This window comes from Amblyomma mixtum, chromosome 7 (genome assembly GCF_055824585.1).
Source record: "Amblyomma mixtum isolate Tamu chromosome 7, ASM5582458v1, whole genome shotgun sequence".
Taxonomy (NCBI): domain Eukaryota; kingdom Metazoa; phylum Arthropoda; class Arachnida; order Ixodida; family Ixodidae; genus Amblyomma; species Amblyomma mixtum.
In genome coordinates, this window is record NC_143018.1 from 46,423,705 (window position 1) to 46,445,461 (window position 21,757).

General features: G+C 50.2%; 1 pseudogene; it reads right to left on the minus strand.

The window, feature by feature from the left end:
* On the minus strand, window positions 1-14,977 carry LOC149335901 (uncharacterized; annotated as a pseudogene).
* Between the last annotated feature and the right edge of the window lie 6,780 nt (window positions 14,978-21,757).

Consider the following 21,757-nt stretch of genomic DNA (forward strand, 5'->3'; position numbering starts at 1 on the left):
TTAGTCCTTGGCGGCCTTCCTCTGCTCTTGAGGTTCTGTTAACGAAGCTTTGCGCGCGGGAAGCAGAACAGCTTTGACCTATTAATTCTCAATGTTTGCTTCAAAAGTAGCTGATGTACTGGGAAGTCAAGTCAAGCCTTGTTAGCAGCCCCCCCCCCCCCTCCCCTCCCTTCCTATCAACCGAACATCATGTCCGGAGTTTGAGTGGACTTCTCTCATTTACAAATCCAATGCTTCGCATTATGCCGCGCACCCTGCGGTGGTTGTATTGGCTGTTCTACTTTTCCTTCTCTTTCTTTATCACGCGCGCTTTAGACAAGTTGCGAGCGTAGCTGACTTCATTAAGATGTGCCACTGCAGATGTGCCATATTTAGACCTCTTTTTGCATTGAATGGTCCAAGTTTCGTACCCCTGAAGTTTAACGGTAAACCTGATCTTGAAGCGCCATATAATAAATTTTTATTGCTTTGTTTCTTCTCAGTAGCTTTAGATCCTTTGCGGGAGCATGAAGGCCCACTGTTGGCCCATTGTTGGCCCATGGCTGGTCCAGAGTGGGAAGGCCTCCCTATTGCGTTACAAGCTTTGAGCGTGGCGTCCGCTGATCGTAACTTGGCGAAGTCCGTGGAGGAAAGCGGGCACGCGGTAGGGGCGGGTGCTGGTGGCTTCCAGTGCTGTGCTGGAGACCTGCGCATGCCACCGTCGATCTCTTTATCGCGCCCCCGTCCAGGGCTACTTCTGGTCTCTCCAGCAGGGCCTTGCTGGAAGGAGCTTTGCCATCGCGGCAGAGTCCGGCCTCAGAGAAGTCGCTGTAGTCGACGACGGTAGCGAATATGGCGCCCTCGTCTGTGTCCTGCGCCCACCCTGGTTGACCTCTCGATCGTCGGGTTGAGAATCTTGAGCGAGATGCGCGTTCCACAACCCACCTCTGGAAGGTCGAGCGGGCCCAGCGCTGGATGACACTCACGGCGTCCAGTCTCTTCTTCGCTTTGTCTACGTGGAAGAGGAGAAGAGGTCATCATTCGGCGCACTCAGGAGCCTGGGACTGAGTCTCAGAACACCTCAAAACGTCAAAAATGTCCCCTGGGGATGCCCTGTCGACGACGACACAGATACCGTTACTCGCCAGACCACGCAATCGTCACTTGCCAAAGCTGGACCCCTCCCAAGAACAGAATCTAACTTATTTCCCTCTACACTTGACTACAAAAACTTACATCCTCGAATTAAAACCATTTTCCACGTTCCTTCTTTCCACAAGCCGGCCGTGGATCATCCTTTTAAATAAAATGTTTATCCTCTCTGTTCAGATCTTTTTGAAGGTGGTCAGTCGGCTCTCCATGAGATGGACAGCAGCCTGCTCGGCTATGTGAAAGGCAATGTCAAAGGTTCATTCAGTGCGCTGCCGAGCCCACCTCAGCTGGGCAAGTACCGAGAATGCAAGCACAGATCGGTATGTGTATGAATAGTAAGGAGTCGTACATACACTTTGTGGTCGAGTATACCCCATGCCTTTCTCTAGATTGGTATCATAAAGGAGAAAAAAATTGTCGCAGCAGTATTTATTCCGGGGTGGTATTTTTGAGCTCCAGAATATTGTTCTTCACCGAGAAGCAGCTTATATGCCCTTTGTTGATTTGTCAGGGTGCTTGACGTCTTTGCAGGACCTCCAGAAGTCAATTCACAAAATGCCTTTGGAGCGTTGCTGGCACAGTTTCCGAGTTGTACTTTAATCCGATTCTTTCACAATAGTTCTCCAATAGCTGCGCGATGGGACAGCAAAAATAGCGTCTATATTCTGATTCCCACCTGGAGCTTCGAGTTCGTCCAGCGGCCTCGCTGTGGCAAGTGGCGGGGAGTCGGCGTGAGCTGCGCTTGCCACGATGCCGGTGCGAGGTGAGCGTGGTGCTGCGGAATGTTAAGAAATCGAAAGAGCTGTAAAGACACTATCAAACGAGACTGCGCTAGACATGTCTTCCCATGCCATGTGCACATCGCACATGCCTCTCTCAGGGATTAGACAACACAGCTGCCTCGCGCCATCTGTCGACATCCCGTTTTTTCAACCTTGCCAACTGAATACCTAGGCCTCCCTCTGCCGCCTACGTGTTTGTTTCCTTATATGCATTCTGACATAATGAATTGCTGCTGGTTACTTGCTTCGCGCATTACATGCTCTGCCGAAGTCCGTTCCCTCACCAAAATTTGCTGGTCTAGGATAAGTCATCAGCTGGCCGTTATTCCCCAGATCGGGCTACTGCCCTCACGTTTCTTAACACGACCCTCATCGTTTTTCGTCCCGTTGCTGGCTGTTGTGTCCTCAGGCTCTATTTTGAGCTCCTGAAGTAAGCTTATTTGCATTAATATGCAGCGTTCACGGAATGCAGTACCACTTATTCTTGTACCCTTTCTGAATTCTACTTTTTTCTGATTTTTTTCGACGAAGTAGATTGACCTATCGAGTCACGTTACGCACTCTAATGTACCCCGGACACGCATGGGCATGTGGTATATACTATGATGAGCAAAATTAAGAGACCCCCCCCCCTCTAAGTTCCGAATCCTGCCACTCTGCGTAGAGGTGCCACCTGACAAAGCATTTCTGATGTTGAGATGGGCCCAAAGCGCCGGTCTCGACACCAGAAGTGCTTTGTCAGCTAGGGTCCCAAGCAGAGTGTTACGGGTCGGAACTTCCCGATGGCCACCGAACCTCCGAAGGACGTCCTGCAGACCTCCTGAACATCCACAGGATATCCAAGGGAGTTTCAAAGCCCACTGTATTGAAAGGAGGCGGTGCGCTTTCTTTTGTCCACTATGGTACCTTGCACTTAGGAAACGCCCTTTGTCAGAAGTAAAGAGCCGAAGGGATTTGCATCTAAGCCGTTTATAGCGATGATCTCTCTGCATCCGCGGCATTCGTAGCTTTCGGAGGGCTGGGAACGAAACTTCTTCCGGGGATTTGCAACGCTGGCGGTGCGTAGCCATCCACATCTATTGGAATGGCCCAGAAGTACACCCCTTGGGCTTTAAACTTTTGACAAAGTCTGTTCGTACCATACCATTTATTAAAGTACTTGCGGAATCAGCACCCGCTACCTGAGAAGAGAGAATCTTGCATTTGCTGAGTTTCGAAAGGATTTTTTTTTGTCTTGAAAAGGTTTGCTTTTTTTAACTGAAGGAATTGACTGCACAGCACTGCCGGCAGTTCATGGAGACATATGAGTACAGTCGTGCTGCTAAGTGCTGGTCCCATCAATAGGGAACTTTTCACACAGAGTCGGTGTAGCTTTGGTTCCCTGGTAACATTTCCAGCACTTCAGGCGGATCGAGGGAAGCGACAAATATCCTGTACTACCGTGCATGACTGCACGTGAAAACCAGAGAGCTTTGCATTTACGAGTTGTCAAATTTCCTTTTCAAGCCATGCATCAAAACGTGGCATTATGTTTGTGCCAGAACTACAAGGTTGGTAGACTGTCGCGCCACCTGCGGCATTCAGACGAAAGTATAAAGCTGCTCAAAACACGGAAGGAATGCAGCAGCAGTAGGAGGATACTTCCGATAGCTGGTAGCCCAGCTCATAGGGAGAACCACCGTCTGTCTCGCTCCGTTAAGGGGCCACAGGTAATAGCTAGGCTCAAAAACGATGTTTCGTAGCCGGTATGGTCCATGAGCTCTGCTTAAAACTGTCTTACGGCTAGGAGAACAGTGGTCGTCGTCGTGTCGACGGCCGTACGTGATTGGTCGGCCGTGGCGGGCAAGTGTGAAGGACGGCTCTCCCTCGGCGGTAGTAGTGTAGCGAGACAGGCAGCGTGGTGGCAAGTTGGCAGCCCTGGTGCCGTTCTCCCGCCGGCCACGCTGGCCGGAGCCACCGCAGCGCCACCTGCCAACGCGGTTGCGATGAAAGCGAGTTTGTAAAAGGTCTAAAGTTAGAATGCAGCTCTAAAGTTGGAATGCAGCTGCATGCAATTAAGTGGCGCTGCGATCGCTATCCACCACGAGAACGTCGCTAAGCGCAAACGTCGTTCAGTGAAGCATCGCTATAACGAAACGGTTTATATCGAAATCTTGTGTATAACGAAGAAAGGGCTTTTTTTCCTTTCTGGAAGATCTAATAGAAAATTACCGCCATAACTCGCTCTGCCGATGAGTGCACACAGCGCGCAGAAAGCTTTTACCCCCTATAGCTTGGCCCGCGTGGTTCATTTCTCCGGATGATTTGGTGGCTCCAGAGCAAGAAATTTGGACACCGGCGTATCCACCTTCGCCGAAACTTTCCATATCGTTATTGGTGTTTCTCCTGTCTCCAACCTTCTCGATGTACACGGTCGGCTCCGAGCGGGCTGGGCTTGTCAAGCGCAGTGTGCAGCACAGTGTCCGTGGCGCAATGTGCTCGCATGCTTGACCATTTGGCAGTACGTTTGCTGTGCCTGACGGTATCGACGTTGTTGCGCTGATCTCACGGGTATAAAGTGACATAGCGATGAAAAACGACAGCGCGTCAGTTTCGGTTGACGGAAGGCGACCTTAATCAAAGCAGGCGCATCGAGTGCAAAGAAAGATTATATAGTGAAAGATTTCGACGTAACTTTGGACACATTGTGTACATTTCTCGGCGGTGTGAAAAGAACTAAAAAGAAACTAAGATCTTTTGTTTTAGGAGCATCTGAGAGCCGTTTAAATGATTTTTTTTCGTTAATCTTGAATCTGGCGTGCTGATTCGTCGCACCACATTGCTGTCATGCACTGAAGTGTTATGCAAGCGTGATCATGTGTTAGGCGGCGAAGAAATTTAAAACGGGCTCTTGCGCCGAAATCGCTGCCGCGTGCCTTGTTTCATAGCAGCCCATATCGGCTTCGGCACCTTAAAGGGGCTGCGAAACACTGCCTGGGCGAATACCGGCTATACTTCAGGTGGGTTCTTTATGTCACACAGATGCTGACCTAAAAAGAATTACAGCAATCGATGCACAGGAACGGGAGTTATTCAGTGAAGAAATTTCAAAATACAAGCAAACAAAACGCTGCCCTCAACTCGATTTTGGCGGGGCTTCCCACTCCTATTTCGCTCTCCCAATGACGGCACCTGGCGCAACCAATCAAAACAGCCAGCCAGAGCACGTCGCGGAAGTTTGTACTCCATGGTTGCCTGCTCTCTGTGAGACTGGCAGCGTTGTTTCTATGCCAGAGCGCCCCAGGTGGTGTATTTTTATTTTACTTGCTTTGCAGGGCTTTTATCTAAGACAAACAAATTGTTTTTGTTGATCTAATATAAAACGCAGGCAGGTGACAAAATGTGTCTCTATTTATTCACACAATTTGCAGGATATTTACTGTTTTTCCGGGCATCAAGCTCGCGCCAGGTGATGTCATATCCGCTGCTAAAAACCCGCCACTGTGTGGCGACCATGAAGTTGTTTTTGGGAGGACATTAAAATATTAAAAAACGGAATGTACGCGGTATTACCGACGCTAATAGCGCCATTATAACTCACTGTATGCAATCAACAGGCAAAACGGTTAACTAAGATTGTGTTTCTGGGCCCCTTTAAGAACGGGGCTAAAAGTATTCTGAACAGGCCTCTCCCGTCGTCTACACACCATTCCTCCAATAGCCTTTCTATAGGCGCGGAAAGAATGGGTGCGCGTTGGCAGGGCAGACATATTCGGTTTGTGTCACAACACAAGAGCCACACGGTAATTGTGTTATCGGTATGGTATCGGCGCTATATTAAATGATAGCTAAGTTGCTCACAGTCTAGATGATGGCGTGCAAGCCTGTTAGCGTGACAGTTGCAGCGTAGGTCACCTGCGGGCCTCTCCGACTTCGTTATAACAAGGCCCAACTGTTTTTGGCTAGCCCCGCGTTGCACTCAAAGCGTGGATTCACCGGAGGAAACATCGCCTTTTCTGGAGAGCCTCTAATTAGTGCTTTACTTATTTTAGAACACGGGGAATGCCGAACAATAGCATGGAAACTTTTGAAGTAAACAAAGTCTACCACTTCACAGAAGAATGTAATCTGCAATGAGTAGCGAGCGCAGCTTCTCGTTCTATTTCTTTAGAATTCAGAAACGCGCACGAACAGTTTTTCAATTTTGCACTGTAGGCATACCACTTATATGTTGATATGAATACGTTCGAAAATATCAAATGACCTGAATCACGGGGCGGCACAAACGCACTCGCACGCACGCACGAACGCACGCAAGCAAGCACGTACGCACGCACGCACGCACGCACGCACGCACGCACGCACGCACGCACGCACGCACGCACGCAAGAGAGTACAGGACGAGTCACGCTTTTTCTTCTTAAAACCTGCCCTTTCTCTCATAAAGAGAACTGTAGTCTACTTCTGTCGCATTCACGTAACTGCGGCTAATAGCTCAAAGAGTGCGCCGACTGTCTCTTCTTGAAATCAACTTCTGAGATGCGAAAAGCGTCAATGTATTGCAGGGTCGCTCGATACTTTCTTAGGCTCCTGCTCAAACCGCCTTACCTTCTAAAGATTAGGCTTAGCAGCATCGGCACGAGCAGCAGGAAGATCTGCGAAGAGCGAGCTTTCCGGACCCAATCAGCGGGCTGCATATCACGCACGCATTCTTCCCACCAACGCTGCGGGTCAACGGTGGTCAGTGCATGAATCACTCGGCTCTGCAGTGTCGCTAACCGGACCTGTATCCTCTCTGGCAGAGCAAAGAGAAAGGAAGTACGAGATAAGAGTAACCTGAGTGTTTCAGACTCCTTCCAGGTAAATTTTGTTGCGAAAGTTAGACTACGCGAGTCGCCGAGCCATTTCGCGGAGCTGAGGCAAGGCCATACTGCGCATGCGCGAGGAGCAGTGACGTCACACGGCGCACAGCTTTCGCACCGCCGCCGTCGCTGCGCGGCTGACTCAGAGGTGCCGCCGCGCTCGTCAGTTGCGCATGCGCAGTAGCGGCGCATAAGCTAGCTCGCCGGGCCGCTGCCGCGCGCTCTCAATCGCCCCTCTCTCTCTCTCTCTCCCCTCGTTGCTTTCGCAATTCTTAAGGTTTAACCAGAGCTAAACAACTGCCAATTTTTTGTGTTGTAGATAAACACCCAAAGTACCTTTGCCATAAAACATGAAATATAAAAACACATTTTCTGACACTATATATGGCTATTCGGCATGCCTAATTTGATTCCGAGCACCAAGACTCTATACGTGTCCAAGTAAGCAGAGCCACGAGCCGTGGTGTCGCAGTAAACGCACGTCTCTGCTGTACCTCTCTGGGATGACGTCACAGCCAGCACCTCCTACATTGTGAGCACGATCGTCGCCTGCATGAAGCTCCTGCGTTGCTGCGGTGGGTGTATACGGCTGAGGTACTGAAGTCACTATAAGCCCCTGCGTTTAGACACGATTGGTCAGGCGCGGAACTGTCTAAATGATCGATAGCGTAAGAAACTTCGTTGGAAAAACAAGTGGTCTAATTAAAAAATTAATTCATTGTCTGGAGGGAACTAACGTCACTAGCTTGTAAATGAATATACGTTTCTATGTGTCTTTACTAAGTCCGGGCCGCCCCCTCACGACATCTTAGGAAAACATCTAACCACCAGCTAGATGACTAGATGACCCGAAGAAATGTTTGGTTGTGTGTAGAGAGAGGTGTAGTTGTCCGCAAACGCAACCATGAAATAATGCCACAAAACTCAATTGAAAGGCATCAACAGCTTCTAATACTATCGTACGGCTAACACAATGTAATTAGGTGTTCTTGCGATTTCTGCGAGGCACTGAAGGTAGTGTTAAGCAAATATGCGCCAACAGACGTGAGATGGATTGAAAAGCGAGAATATTTGGCCAGAATTTCTGTAAAGCCGCCTATACTGTGCCTGCTGTTACGCCTCTAGACTGGGTAGTCATTATGAACTTTTAGAATAATACCTTAAACACTACTGCTTTTTCACCGAATGTTCAGTTTTTCACTCGTTCATCTTCGATTTCTTTGCACCTGGCGGCACCAACTATCAGCACTGGCATCACAGCAAGCCTAAAAGCGGCTTTGATATGCGTTAAGGGCTATAACTTTGAACTCCACTGTACCGCCAAAGAGCCCGAAGCAAAGAAAAAAAATGTAGGGGATACTTATGACCACCTTAACTATGTGACGCGATAGTGTTAATGAGTTAATATCCGTATATGCAGAATTGGTCATTCTAAACTTTACATTCACGGGTCTCTGGCTGTCCTCATACCACTCCTTGTGCAGTGGTGCAGCGGTAAAGCGATGCGCAACTGCTCTGCGATGGCAGGTGCTGTCACCGGTGGGGCTTGTGCGGCCCAGGTTGCTCTTGCCGAGCGACCTCTCGCGATCAGTCATTGGTTTAACAGCCACCAGCCAGGGTGGACAGTTTGCTCGCAATCCGGTGGGCAGGTTGTGATGACGCCACAAGGTCACGTGACCCACTTAGGTTGCTTCTCCGGTGGGTGGCCACATGGGCTACCCTACGCCACCCCATTGTTGGCTCACAACGCTGACCCCGGATTTTCTGAGAAACAGGACATTTGACATTATCGTGTTAAAAGACTTGGCGGCTTTCTTAATCACATTCTGAAAGAACAAAAAGCGATAGCGATTAGGTTTCCTGCTACGTTGTCTACAATGAGCGTCTAATGTTCTTACGATTTTCCAGCCAGTACTTCGGTTGGAACCGGTTCCATTGCCCTTTTATGTTATGCAGGAATCATCACCTTCTAAAATGTTGGAGTACCTTCCATAGGGTTTTCATATCGGATTACACTAATGCGAATCATTAAACCACCATAATCTACTCACTATTCCCTTAAGCCATTTTCTGGGTTGGGTCTATTTCCAAAATTTTGGGGGTCCATTGGAATTTTCGGGGGTGTGCCAACTTCCAAATTCTGGGGGTCCTCCGATTTTCAAATTTGGTGATGCATTATGATCGGTCCACAGGATCGCTGGGAGTCCTCGTACCACTTTTGCCACAGCGGTGCAGCGGTTAAGCGATGCGGCACTGCACTGGCAGGTGACTGCTTCAAAAAAAGCCACCGATGGGGATTGTCAGAACCAGGTTGCTCTTCCCGAGCTACCGCAAGATTCGTGCGGACCGCCACGGAGGGCACATGGCAACTGCATGGCGGGCAGTTTGCTCACAATCAAGTGGGAAGGGTGTGATGACGTCACAAGATCATGTGACGTCTCTTGACCAGTCAGGGAACTTCGTTACAGAGTAAACCGGAAGTTTTTTGGTTTGGGTTGGTTTATTGGGGTTTAACGTGCCAAAGCAACTCAGGCTATGAGGGACGCATGAAGGGCTCCGGAAATTTCGACCACCTGGCGTTCAACGTGCACTCCAGGCGGTCGGAATTTCCGGAGCCCTTCACAACGGCGTCCCTCATAGCCTGAGTCGCTTTGGGACATTAAACCCCAATAAAGCAAAGCAAACCAAAAACTTCCGGAATTTTTTGTCTAGCTAACTAGATGTGTATGATTACTCTGGAATCTTTGACATAGCTGGATACACTGTTAGTAGCCGATCCGACAAAATAATCTGGCCTGCACGTCGAAGACCAAGACCCTGTGAGCGAACAAGCTTACCCAGGAGGCTTGTGTTGCCCACGGCGGAAACCTCGCAGTGCGCCCTGTCGCTGCTGTTGTTGCAGGTCGCCAGAGAGGGAAGCTGCGTCCCGTTGCCGAAGCCGATACGAAGGAGCGTGGCCTTGTCCCTGTAGTACCACGCTCCGAGGACAAGGCCCAATACTGCGGCGATGCGAGCCAGGCGGAGCAGCATCCTCACCTGCCGTCACGTTGTCTTCTTCTCTTTCCTCATCTCACCTAAAACTATGGGTCTTGTGGTGTTAATGATGATGATGATGATGTCCCCAGGCTTAATGGCACATACCTACGGCGGGAGATTGGCCAGGGTGCATAGCGTTAACGCAGACATTAATATTGTTGTCTTCTTCTCTTTCCTCATCTCACTGAAAACTATGGGACTTGTGGTGTTAACGCTGTAGAAGAAGGACTTCGGGGACGGCGTCGAGGTCGGCGTTGGAGCGGGGCGACCAAGACCAACACGATCTGCGCGATGGCAATCCCACAACCGCTTCTTCTTTATCGGCGTCCAGCGAAGGGGTCCATCTTCGTCTTCACAATGCCCCCCAGAGAAAAAGGAGCCATCCTGGCGACTTAAGGGGACGAAGATACGATGGGGTCGTAGAACGGCTTAAGGCGCTGCACATGTACAGTTTCACTGCCACGGCGCCGAAGATCAGAAGGTGGTGTAAGAGGCTCAACAATGTAATTGACTGGCGAAGTGCGCTCGACGACACGGTAGGGCCCATGGTACTTGGAGAGCAGTTTTGTTGAGAGGCCGGGACTGCTGGATGGAACCCATAGCCACACGAGCGAGCCGGGCTCGAAGTGTAGTGCATTCTTCTGAGTGGTGTCATGGTGATGTTTTTGGCGCCATTGTGAGTCGGTCATGACGATCGGGCAATCTGGCGGCATTCTTCGGCGTGCCGTGCAGCTTCGGTTACGGTGGTACATTCAGAGGCATCAGGTTTGTAGGGGAGCACTGTATCAAGGGGAGCAGATGGATGCCGACCGTAAAGCAAAAAGAACGGAGAGAAACCCGTGCTGGATTGCGTAGCAGTGTTGTATGCATAGGTGATATACGGCAGCACAATGTCCCAGTCGGTGTGATCGGATCCAACGTACTTCGCGAACATGTCACCGAGGGTGCGATTAAATCGTTCAGTAAGACCATTTGTTTGCGGATGGTAGGCGGTGCAAGTGCGGTGAATGACTGTGCACTGAGCGAGCAGGGCTTGAACGACGTCAGATAAGAAAGCACGGCCTCTGTCGCTGAGCAATTCGCGAGGAGCACCGTGACGGAGAATGAAGTGCGTCAATAAGAATCCGGCCACATCACGGGCTGTGGCAGATGGGAGCGCAGCGGTTTCGGCATATCTCGTCAGATGGTCGACCGCGACAATCACCCAGCGATTGCCGGCAGCTGCGTACGGAAGAGGGCCGTAGAAGTCAATGCCAATGCGGTCGAAGGGTCTAAGCGGACATGAGAGAGGCTGTAACTCACCAGCCGAACGGTGAGAGGCAGGTTTGCGGCGTTGGCAAGCCAGGCACGATCGGACGTACCGAAGAACCGAGTTGTACATACCGCGCCAATAGTAGCGAAGACGGATTCGAGTGTACGTCTTGAAAACTCCGGCGTGACCGCACTGCGGATCGGCGTGGAAAGCTGTACATACTTCGGTCCGTAGATGGCGCGGGATCACGAGGAGCCATTTCCGTCCAGTTGAATAGTAGTTGCGCCGGTAAAGGAGGTGATCCCGAATCTCGTAGTGGGAAGCTTGGCGGCAAACGGCGCGTGAAGGGGTAACTTGCGAACGGTTGGAGAGGTAGTCAATAAGAGAGGCTATCCATGGGTCCTTTCGTTGTTCGGCGGGCATGTCACTGACGTCGAGCGTAAACGGCACGGGGTCCAAGGCAGAGAGGCTGGCAAGGCCGACTGGAAGCGGCGAGCGAGACAAAGCGTCGGCGTCTGTATGCTTGCGACCAGATCGGTAAACGACACGGATATTATATTCCTGGAGACGAAGAGCCCATCGTGCCAACCGGCCGGAGGGATCTTTGAGCGATGAAAGCCAGCAGAGGGCATGATGGTCAGTGACTACATCAAAAGGACGGCCGTAAAGGTAAGGTCGAAACTTAGTGAGTGCCCAGACAACGGCCAAGCACTCCTTTTCCGTTACTGAGTAGTTAGTTTCGGCTTTCGTGAGAGTACGGCTGGCATAAGCGACCACGTATTCGCCGAATCCAGAGGGGCGCTGAGCAAGCACAGCGCCGAGGCCGACACCACTGGCGTCTGTGTGCACTTCGGTGGGCGCCTGGGGGTCAAAATGGCGCAGGATGGGCGGAGCTGTGAGGAGGCGGCGCAAGGTATTGTAGGCGGCGTCGCATGCTGGTGACCACAGGGAAAAGTCTGAGTTGTGGCCAAGGAGCTGAGTCAGCGGGGCGACAATGGATGCAAAGTTCCGTATAAAACGCCGAAAGTATGAGCACAAGCCCAAGAAGCTTCTGAGTTGCTTAATGGTAGTAGGTTTCGGGAAGGCAGTCACAGCTCGAAGTTTGGCGGGATCAGGGCGGATACCCTCCTTGGACACAACGTGGCCTAAAATAGTCAGCTCACGAGCAGCGAAACGACACTTCTTCAAGTTGAGCTGCAGACCGGCATTCGCAAGTCATGTCAAGACCTGCTTCAGGCGAGAGAGGTGGGTCGCAAAGTCCGGCGAGAACACCACGATATCGTCAAGGTAACACAGGCACGTCTTCCACTTCAGGCCACGCAGAATAGTGTCCATCATACGCTCGAATGTAGCAGGAGCATTACACAGACCGAAAGGCATGACGGTAAATTCAAAGAGGCCATCGGGGGTGACGAATGCGGTTTTAGGGCGATCTTCCGCAGCCATGGGTACCTGCCAGTAACCGGAGCGTAAATCGAGCGAAGAAAAGAGTTCAGCGCCTTGTAAACAGTCCAGTGCATCATCTATACGCGGTAGAGGGTACACATCTTTCCGCGTGATTTTATTTAGGCGACGGTAGTCAACGCAGAAGCGAATAGAACCGTCTTTCTTCTTCACGAGGACTACAGGAGAGGCCCACGGACTGTTAGAAGGCTCGATCACGCCATTCTGAAGCATAGTGTCAACTTGGGCTTCAATAACTCGGCGCTCGGTGGCAGAGACACGGTAGGGGCGCTGACGCAGAGGAGCATGAGAAGCGGTGTCAATGTGGTGGGCGACAGTTGATGTGCGGCTCAAAGCAGGCTGGTGAAAGTCGAATGAAGAACGGAATTGATGAAGAAGTGCGAGAAGTTCAGTGCGTTGAGGGCCAGGAAGATCGGCGTCGATCGAGCGGAGGAAAACGTCAGGAGACGACTGGTCCGGTGCAAGAACAGGTGGTGTGAGTGCAGCCAAGTCACCAGGCTGCGAAGCGGTGGTTGCGTCAGCGGTGAGAATGGAATCAATGAGCTGTACGGTGCCGAGGCATTCGCCACGACGCAGGGAGACGGGAAAGGAGAACGGATTAGAAATCCAGAGCGCGGTGAGGCCAGCTGATATAGAAAGTACGGCATAAGGCAGGGGAAGACTTTTGCGGTTTAGAAAGATGGGCGAGGGTGTGAAAAGGACATCGGTACTGCGGGGAAAAGCACAAGCGGTGGGCACAAGGACGAAAGAGCACGCAGCGAGGTCAATATCTTCGGCAACGACGACTTTCGGAGGAGGAACGTTCGGCAACGGTACGTCAAGCGCAAAAAACTCCAGTTCGGCACGAGCACAGTTGATCACCGCATTATTGCGCGACAGAAAATCCCAGCCCAAGATAAGATCATGAGAGCAGGAAGGCAAAACGACGAACTCTATGGCGTACACAACTTCCTGAATGACGACTCGTGCTGTGCACACCGCTATAGGGTTGACAGGCTGGGCACTTGCCGTGCAAAGTGAGAATCCTGAAATAGGTGTCGTTACTTTGCGCAATGAACGGCAAAGACTTGCAGCCATGGCAGAAACAGCAGCGCCGGTATCGACCAGAGCCAGTACTATAACGCCTTCAACAGAAACTTCAAGCAGATTCGCGGGAGATACGTGAGGCCTTTGACAGTTCGCTCGTTGCGCAGTTCTCGCCTCAGGAACTGCGGCAATCAGTTTTCCTCTTGCGCAAGATTGGGACGCCGTCGCAGCGGAGATAGGGAGCGGCGACGCGGCGAGGTTGAGCGGCGAGGAGAAAAGGAGCCACGGTCATTCGCGACGGAACTTGCAGACGGATCGGTGGCTGCGTACTGATTTCGGGGCGGCTGCCAGGAAGCGGACATTCGGCGCGGTACAAAATCGTCGTGAGTGAGATTTCTGCAGTACCGAGAAACATGGCCAGCAAACCCACAGGAATAACAGATGGGACGGTTGTCACTTGTTCGCCATGGATTGCGGCGCTGCGGAGGAGGTGGAATAAAAGGCTGTGGCGCCGGAAGAAATTCCTGTACAGGTCCTGGAGGCGTAGCGTAGACCAAAGGGTAGCTAGCTGGCCGTGGTCGGGCAGCGACGGCAGCGTACGTCAGCTGTGCGACAGGAGCGGGCGTCATTGGTGAAGCGGCAGGGATGTCGGCGTATGCGAGGGGCTCAACGGCTGGTGCGTGCGGAGGCATGGGAGCTGGTGGAGCGACAGAGGGAAGGGCCTCTGCCACGCGGTCGGCAATGACCTTTTGAAGGGGCGCCAAATTTTGGGACAGCTCGCATTTCGTCGGAAGTAAAGATGTCTGGCGAGCAACTTCCTCCCGGATGAAGTCTTTGAGCTGCTGCAGCAGCGTGGAGCTCCCAGATGTAGAGGAGAGACCAGAAAGTGGTTCCACAGGCCCGGAAGGTGGTGGAGTGATGAGGCGCTGCTTGCGCAACTCATCGTAGCTCTGGCAAAGGTTGACAACTTGGGCAACAGTAGTCAAATCCCGGGACGTTAACATTTGAAAGGCGTCATGTTCGATGCCCTTCAGGATGTGCTTGATCTTGTCTTTTTCGGACATCTGTGCGTTGACGCGACTGCAGAGATGGACCACATCTTCAATGTAACTTGTGAATGTTTCGCCGAACCGCTGTGATCGATCGTGCAGGCGTTGTTCGGCGCGGAGCTTGCGTACAGCAGGACGACCAAACACGGTGGTAAGGTTAGCCTTGAATGTATCCCACGTCGTGATATCGGCTTCGTGGTTTCGATACCACAAGTTGGCAACTCCGGTCAAATAAAAGATGACATTTGTTAACTTAGTGACGTCATCCCACTTATTGTAGGAACTCACTCGCTCGTATGACGCGAGCCAGTCGTCGCAGTCTGTGTCGTCGGTGCCGCTAAAGAGCGCAGGGTCGCGCTGGCGCAAGGAGCCAGAGCAGACAACCGGCTGGGTCATCGGGGCGGCTGGGGGGTGTCCGTCTTCAGCCATACGAGCTCGTCTTGGCATACGTGAGGCAAGGAGACCAGGCAGCACCTCCACCAAATGTAGAAGAAGGACTTCGGGGACGGCGTCGAGGTCGGCGTTGGAGCGGGGCGACCAAGACCAACACGATCTGCGCGATGGCAATCCCACAACCGCTTCTTCTTTATCGGCGTCCAGCGAAGGGGTCCATCTTCGTCTTCACAACGCAGTGATTATTATTGTTATTATTGTATGGTTTAGAGGGGTTTAACATCCCAAAGCGACTCAGGCTAACAGGGACGCCGTAGTGGAGGGCTCCGGAAATTTCGACTATTTGGAGTCTTTAACGTGCACTGACATCGCACACTACACGCACAGTACGTGGGCTTCTAGAATTTCGCCTCCATCGAAATTTGACCGCCGCGGCGGGGTCGAACCAACGCAGCCGAGCGCCATAACCACTGAGCCACCGCGGCGGCCTATTATTATTATTATTATTATTATTATTGTTATCTAAAGGCTTAGACCGGCCTGTCTCGCCTGTATTGCTATTGACGGTGACAAAATAAATTATTATTATTATTATTATTATTATTATCGTACGCCTTCCTTGTGCACCACACGTGTGCGCAAAGGTATTTGTAGTTCGTGCAATCTAAACACAAAAAAGCCTAAATATGAGTGAGAACAGAATAAACTGTTCTCTAGTGCCGCTGAGACGCAGAGTGGCAGTTGTCTGATCTTCACGTAGAACGAATTATTCCGTTGGGAGGACTGCTGTAGAACGCATATGCTTTAGCCATGGAGACTCTACGCCATTCTCTTCATGTCGGCCCAGCCATGTGTTCGTGCGCGTACCCTGGGAACGCGAGCATTAACCCGATATTCATCGGCGGCCCCGGCGCGGGAGCGCGCTAGGCGACACCCGTCCGCTTCCGCGCCGCCGCATCGCCCCTCTTTTGTGTTTGTGCAGTTCACTCTCCTTTCCCGAGCGAGGCCCGCTGGCAGTGTCTCTCCGCCAGTTTTCTTTTATTGCGAAAGCAATACTGCTTGCACTTTCACGCCTTTGCCCTGCCGCGGCGGTGACCACCATTGACCTTCATTTGGCCTTGATTGCATTAGATTGGATTAGATTGGATTGGACTGGATTAGACTGGACTGGACTGGATTAGATTGTATTGTATTAGATTAGATTAGATTACATTAGATTAGATTGAATTGGATTGGAATGGATTGGATGAGATTGGATTGGTTTGGTTGGATTATTGGATTGTATAACCGATGCATCACCACAAGTTTAACCACAAGCACCACCACCAGCTACACTACCAGCTGTACCATGGCGTAGGTACGGATATTGCTTTCGCAATTACCGGGCTTAACCAAGCTAAGCCACAGCGAATTTTCTAGTTCATCTATCATCTTTCTCGGTCCTCGGCCCAGCGCCACATCCGCCTCACACTTCGAAAACGCGAAAAGGCGCGTAATGCCTCTAGCCGACTGGGAGGATAGCAAGCCTCTGATCACTATACGCGCTGGCAAAAAAATAAAAATAAATATGGCGCCCTTAGCAAGGTCGGGTGCTTTAGAACGGGCAAATGAGAGGAAATATACCCAAGGGTATTCACGAACAACATTATGTGTTTCGTACCTTTTTCTCTCTCTGAACAAGACAAAGTCTTTATTTAATCGAGAAATACAACTGAATACGTAAAAAAAAAGAGAGCCTCGGGATGCTCGCGTTACCCTCCTCGAAAAGGCCCTTTCGCGCTTAATATTTTTTGTTCGTATGACATCAGTGCGTGTTGGTAACTTTGTAGTCTTGATGCGGAATTCAGCTTTCACTTTTTGGCGGAAAGGAGAGGTGAAAAGTTAAATGAGAATGCAAAGGAAAAGGCTTTACCCTAAGCATGTGGCATGTGAAAGGCTCTGCTTCGGATCTAACTACAGCGCCGCGAGGTAGAGAGTATTGGTAAGGCTGAGATCTGGGCGAGTTGGTATGCATTCATACTGGTGAACAGCGCAAAAAAGGCGGGACAACAACGCTTGTCTTGTTGTTGTCCCGCCTTTTTTGCGCTGTTCACCAGTATGAGAGAGTATTGGAGGAACGATATCATCTCCATGTATGGCAGCCTCTTATTCAGAGTCACTGCAAACATTTGAAGCGAGTTTTGCGAAGATTAAGCGGCACGACATTATTCATGCCAGAAAGATGCTACATTTCATGGTGTACGTACAGTAGCACTTCCACCCTGCAATCACACAAGCCCTTCTAGCTAAAGTTTTATTCCTGCTGGTATCATGTCCGTCCGATTGTTTGGCTGTTTCGCTTGATGCTTGCAAGAGTTCGACTGGCGCACCGGAAAGCCCTTGGTGCGCATAGTCAATTGTTAAGCTATCCAAGCGTTATCGACATGTACAGGTGCGACTAAATTGTAAAATAATTCTTTTTATGAATGTGAAATCTTCTCTTTCCTGCAAGCCCACTCATGTGAACCAGTTGTATTTGTGTGCGGCGTTCTACTTTCGATTTAATAGAATGGAAATGCGCAATTTATGATTTACAAAATAAGTTATGGAGGTTTAACTTCCCAGAGCGACTCAGACAATGAGGGACGCTGCAGTGAAGGGCTCCGGATATTTCAACAACCTGGGGTTCTTTAACGTGCTGTGACATCACACGGTATTATTTTCGGAGTCTAGCAATGACTAATATCAACCGAATAATCTAGTGCAAAAGGACGAGGAAATGAAATAGAACGCAGAACACAGAACGGGCGCCGATTGTAACATTGGTTCATTGGTAGAGCAAGCAATGAATGCATCTTTAGCCCCACCAGACGACCAGAATGTCGCGTTTTGCCCCACGCGTAAATTGCTGCTAAAATAATTTTATCGCAAGGACCCGGGACGTGGAAAATCTCACATTTTATTCAGACTATAAGAGCAATCAGCCCAATTCTACTGATCTGCGCTACGCGCTAGAATTTTCGCTACATAGCCTTAAAGCATCGTAATATATTTCTCGGGAAACTTCATTTATCCCGCTGTTAATTGGGTTACATCATCTGTTACTCCCTGGTCCAGTTGCCATAGATGTTCATGCATACACTTCATACAATGACGATGCTCCATCTTACTCGGCTGCTACTGGAGCCTACCCGAAATCATCACGTCCTAGAATCATTACATAAGCTTCCTACTCATTGCCGAACATTTTAGAGCGCAGCTCTTTGGCGTCCGTTCCTGGGTTTCGCGTCGTCGTCGGCGTCGGCCTCGTAACCAGCTCCGCCCCCCTTTCATCCGCAGCTGGGGTTGACTCACTATCGGCGTCAGCGGCATCAGTCAGTCGCTGCTATCTCTTCCCTCCTCCCTTTATCGTGTTGTCCGCTTGCTGCGCGCGCTTCTGCCCCCATCGTTTGCCGCTGGGTGTACACGCCGCCCCCCTCCCCCCTCTTCCTGCGAGTCTCCGGTTGTCAAAGCGCCGGCTCGAACTTAATTCCTTTCTTCGCTCCTCCTCCAATGCAACCCCTGTGCGGTGGCAATCAGAGAGCCAGATCGGTGGCGGCGGATCTGTATATGTGCACCGCCCGAGCCGAAATTGCCGCTGCCGTTCGCCCTGTGCGGTGGCAATCAGAGAGCCAGATCGGTGGCGGCGGATCTGTATATGTGCACCGCCCGAGCCGAAATTGCCGCTGCCGTTCGCCACTGCGAAATTATCTGCCAGTTCTTTCTGAGCCATGAGCGAGACGACCGATGGAAGTCCTCCGTCTGCTAAAAAAAAAAATTCTGTGATAGCGCATACATGTGTTGCTCGATTTCTTTGCCTCAATCTATCGAAAAGGTGAAACAGCTTATTTGCTGCGCTCAAATTTCGCATTAGGAAGTAACGTAATCGTCGGTAATTTTTTTTATGGTTTATGGGGTTTAACGTCCCAAAGCGACTCAGGCTATGAGGGACGCCGAAGTGAAGGGCTCCGGAAATTTCGACCACCTGGGGTTCTTTAACGTGCACTGACACCGCACAGTACACGGGCCTCTAGAATTTCGCCTCTGGGTGCACAATCGCAGCTGATGTTCTGATTGGCTGGAGCTATCGACAGACTCGTACATACAGACAACATTGAACAAGTGGCAAATGATTTAAATTGTAAACCTTATGCCTCACGAAAAAATTAGGAGGGCACTTAAGGCTCAGGCTTTAAGGGTATGAAGTGACGACATTAATGACTCCTTTCAGAGATTTTTCTTGACACACCGATGCTACACTTCTTCACATTCATACAATTATCCTACCTAATGATGTTATCGAAGAATCATCAAGTCTAATATATATCCCGCCGACATAGTAGCGTCATATCTCGCTGCGCAAATGTAATTAAGAAAATAACACAGGAGGCCAAGAAAACACCTTTAATGATAGCGGGGGATCTAAACTGCACACAGACTGATTGGGGATATAGCCGTTCAAACAGCAGAGGAGAGGTTATGTCCATTGAAGTACAGCAGCCCCAGCTATCCGTGCTCGCTCGCTCGCTCACTCACTCTCGCTCGCTCACTGATTCAGTCGGTCGGTCGGTGGATCGGTTGGTCGGTCGGTCGGTCGGTCAGTCACTCGCTCCCTCCCTCCCTCCCTCCCTCCCTCCCTCCCTCCCTCACTCACTCACTCACTCACTCACTCACTCACTCACTCACTCACTCACTCACTCACTCACTCACTCACTCACTCACTCACTCACTCACTCACTCACTCACTCACTCACTCACTCACTCACTCACTCACTCACTCACTCACTCACTCACTCACTCTTTTTCAAGATGCACCTGCTTCGCTCATGGCCTCTTTCTTTTCGCCGCAGTATTTATTTCTGCAAGCCAGCGTAAATGCGCTGGTTTACGCTGTGGGATTTTATTGCCTTCCTCGTAGCTTCAACAGGTGGCATGACCTCTCCTATGACACCGTCGGGCTTCGGGATAGGTAGGTGGCATATGTCCTTGTGCGGACCGTGGTGTGTTGCTGGTATGAAGGAGTTGCTGGCCAGGGGGGAGCTACAGTTGAAATATAAGTTGGCCCAGTGGGAAGTAATATGACTTACCTGGTGGAACGAGTCTTACTAACGACTTGAAATGGCAGCAAGGTGTGTGCACAAGACATGTGCGCATTCATTGTGCTTATTCGCTCAGGCCTGTCTCTGCCAAGTAACTGATATGCGAGTCGATGGATGCTGAAAGGGAGTCGTCATACATATAGAGATGACTTCATTAGCCTTCAGCTAGGATCAGAACGATGCCAATGGAAATATTTGTCATTTTACCACCGAAAACACTGCACTGGTAGAATTTCTTGAGGTTGTTTGAACACCTAGATTTGACATCAGGGATGCATGCCCCTACCATAGACTTTCCTAGCAACTGTCCGGCCTGTCATAACGCATTCCAAGAAGCTGTGAGAAAGATGTCCAAAATTAATTAGTGCACCCATAAGTAACAGGCTCTGCGTGCATTTAACAGCTGCCAGAAGCACTGACGGGGTATCCCGACAAACTAAATAAGGATGAAGCTGAGCTACCATATCTCTTGGAGATCTAGCGGCAGCTGTGTGTGGATCTCACGTGGCTGTCAAGGAACATGGCTACTGCTGCTATTACCACTTTCTAGTGCAGTTTCATGCAAGTAGCTAAAGCGGCACTTACTGTTGGTAATTGATTTTTTGTAAATGTGCTAATGTTCATGCATGTGCAAACAAATTTCAAATTTATTTATTTCAGCATCGTTTGCATCGATACTAGGGGGCCGTGGACTAAAAGCCACACAAACGAGTAAGTGCCAATGTTATTACTTTCTTTTTCCGGCACAGCAGGAGCCCGCACTTTCTTTGCTCATGCGGGTGGTGAGGTTGTTGAATTTATCTACTCAAACTAGCTTCAGTCGTAGCACTGCTCTGATGTGCAGTGTGCTGCTTTCTTGCCTCCTTTTTTATCTACATGTGCAGAGGCAGTAAGCTCCTGGGGCCAACGTGTTAGTTCTCTCCACCAGAACAATTCTGCTTTCACCTCGTTAACGCTGTGAGCCGTGACCGGTATGACGAAATGCAATAGTTCCTAGTATGCTCCTGGTAGAGTTTTAGAAATTTGGGTTTCTGGAAGCTAGGCTTTCGTTATGCGTCAAATCTATTATGGAATGTATATTTTGACATCACTTCATTGCCCTGTATGCTGTTTGTTTGAAAAATTATTCTGAGCACTTTCGGCTACATGATTTACAGAGAGAGGCCAACTGTGGAAACATCAATGTGTCTGTAATTTCTTGCATTCAGGATGAAAGCAGCAGATTAGGACCTGTACACATCCGCACTGGATTCATAAGCATACAGTAAGCATACAAGCTCGGCTATGGGCCTTTGTACAGAGATTACACTTGTTCTGTGATAGCACCTTTATGTGTGGTGGTTTTTAACTTGGCCTTCTCTAATGTAACTTGCCATGGAATAGGCCATAATCTTTTTGCAGTCACTTGCCAGCGTCTTGTGTAACAGGTACGAGGCAACCTGCCTTCACATCTATCGATGTCTGCAGCAGTTCCTTGGGTGTGTCAGGATGCGAGACAGCCCGTTCTCATTTAACTGCCTATGAGATTAGGAGCGGAAGTGGTAAAAAGTTGATAGCTCTCAAGTGCCCTGTGAGAGCAGTCCTGTGGAGCTCATACTTGAGTGTTAGTTTGTGCTATACAGCAGGAAGGAATACCCATTGTGTTCTTGAAATTTAGCTTTTTCCT